This window comes from Eschrichtius robustus, chromosome 17 (assembly GCF_028021215.1).
Source record: "Eschrichtius robustus isolate mEscRob2 chromosome 17, mEscRob2.pri, whole genome shotgun sequence".
Taxonomy (NCBI): Eukaryota; Metazoa; Chordata; class Mammalia; order Artiodactyla; family Eschrichtiidae; genus Eschrichtius; species Eschrichtius robustus.
The window spans coordinates 7,157,320-7,159,808 of NC_090840.1; the positions used below are offsets into that span (position 1 = coordinate 7,157,320).

Sequence of the window (2,489 nt, forward strand, 5' to 3'; positions counted from 1 at the left end):
GGTGCATTTTTGGTTTGAGACCCTTAGCATGTTAAAAAGAAAAAAAAAATCATGAAAAAGAGAATTAGGTTAGAACACAAATTTTGAGGCATTTAGTACCTTTTGGAAGTGAAGGCATATATTCCTAGGCTTTGGATCAGAAAGCTAACAGAAGTTCTTCTCCAAGGTGAAAAAGACAGTGTGAGGAAAAGAACCAGCAGTTCTTTGCATCTGCTGGAGAAACAAATCAGAACAAAGGCAGAAGCTGTAGAGGGTGGTAGGGGTCATTAATGACTTTCACAGTGGCAGAATGAAAGGAAAGATGGTCACCCTTGAACATTCATGAATCTTAGGTAACTCTCATTTCATCCATTCTGCTCTTAAGAAGTTGACATTATAATAATGAAGAGCACGTCAGGTCGGTGAGATTTGAATTGAGTGTGTACATTTGTTAGCATTGCTGGCTGTATGGGTACTTTTGTTGATGAAATGAAGTGCTCTATAATATTAAATCATTATTTCATGCCGCTTGTATTAATGTTCTGAAGGGCACTGCAAATTATATTATACTATTTCTTAAAGTTGATTACATCATAGAACTGATCATGTCCCATTTGTGGGCTAAGATAGTGAAATTCTTTTTAGAGGAAAAGAAAAGGTTATTTATAGTGCATTCATTTTTACTCATAGATTTTGAATCCAATGCACCTTTCCAAACAGGCTAGAGTGGATAAAAATTAAAGATGAGACAGAGGAGAGCAAAAATAAGAGAGAGATGGTCAGATTCCATGGGTTTCCATGTTGCCTTTTCTTTTTCTTGTTTTTCCTATATCTAAGAGCCCTTTCAGAAAGATCTGGCATGGAACAGAGAAGGAGAAAAGAAAGAACCTGGGAAAGATACAAGTGGATCAGAGTAATTGCTAATAATCCTCGAGAACAGACAGGCTATTTTAATGTCCCCCAACATCGTATGGGTGGACGTGGTGACATGAGCTTTGCCGTTCTCACTTTATGTGCTCTCCTCCAGAGAGCACTTAGTTCTTTTAAGAAAAATGTATTTATTTTATGTTTTTGGCCACGCTGTGCGGCTTGCAGCATCTTAGTTCCCTGACCAGGGATTGAACCCAGGCCACGTCAGTAAAAGCGCCGAGTCCTAACCACTGGACCACCAGGGAATCCCCAGGCTTAGTTCTGAAGAGCTGCAGAACCCACAAAACCCTTTCTCCTGATGTTAAATTTACCTCCTGCAATTTTCCTCAACCTTTCAAAAAATTTTATGATACGTTTAGAATACTATAGAGAAAAAAGTAGAAGTAACAATTTAGTCAGGAGGATCAAATAGGACTGTGTATAGATATCCTAGCAATCGGTCATATGTTGTTGGACCACTAAATGCAGTTCATGTAGTTCATGTCTGGGGGTGGACTCTCCAGACGTTTCTGGCATGTTTAGAGGTAGCCAGAACTACACGCTGGGGATGGTAACCAAGGACATTTTGCCTTCTTAATCTGAAAGCTTCAGAGCTTTCCTAACAATCACAATGGGAGCAGCAATGAAATGCTGAAGACTTTGCTTTTCTTTATTTAGCATTTGCTTCATTGGCCAGTCTGTTTAAATTTTCTTTGACATAATAGTAATACTATTTCTATTATACTATTCTACATACCATTGCTATTTTAGAGCAGCTATTAAGAATATTTCAAAATGGGAGGGATAAATTTTAAATTAAAGAAAGAATATTTAAAAATCAGTCATAAGATGATGTATTTGATCAAGCCATGCAATAATAATTGAAGACATCTCACCCTTGAACATTTAATAATTTAAGAATTACTAATATTTACTGAGTACACACACTGTCCCAGACACTGTTCTGAGCTTTTCATGTGTGTTAACTCATTTCAACCTCTTAACCCTATGAGGTAGTTTTTAGGAAACTCAAGCACATAGAGCTCAAGTTGCCCAAAGTTATTCAATTGGTAAGCGCTGGAGCAGGGATTTGAAGCCAGGGAATCTTGGATCCTATGTTAAACTTTCTTTCCCATTTTCTTACAAGGCTGGTAGAAAAGAAGACAGAAATGATATCTGACTTTGATTATTGCTGTCTTGTCAATGATACAATAGTAAGAGAGTCTATCATATGATCATATTGATCTAGGCATCACTGAACTCATCTTTTTCATTAAAACTGATCTGACAACCTTTCTATCTCTTTTCACTCTCCGTTGAAAGCACCACTAGCTTCGTAGTAACACATGTTCAAAATACCTGACACTCCACATTCCTTGTCTAGCTGCCAAATTCTTTTCCCTTTTTTAAGATTTAGCTAAAGAATTACTTCTTCTGTGAATCCCTCCTCAGGGAGGTTGAGCTTTCCTTACATTTCCACCTTCTCATGGACCTGTTTCTCCTGGTTCCCAAATGAGATTCTGCACCAGTCCTAAGAGATTCAGGCTCAGTGTGTCTGTCCCCAAATACACTTTTCCCGCCCCTGCACCTTTATCTAACCC

General features: G+C 38.0%; 1 non-coding gene across 1 annotated transcript; it reads right to left on the reverse strand.

Moving 5' to 3' along the window:
• Nucleotides 1–1,082: 1,082 nt before the first annotated feature.
• Nucleotides 1,083–1,154, reverse strand: TRNAK-UUU (transfer RNA lysine (anticodon UUU)). The gene has a single exon. It is a non-coding gene; the product is annotated as a tRNA-Lys (tRNA).
• Between the last annotated feature and the right edge of the window lie 1,335 nt (nt 1,155–2,489).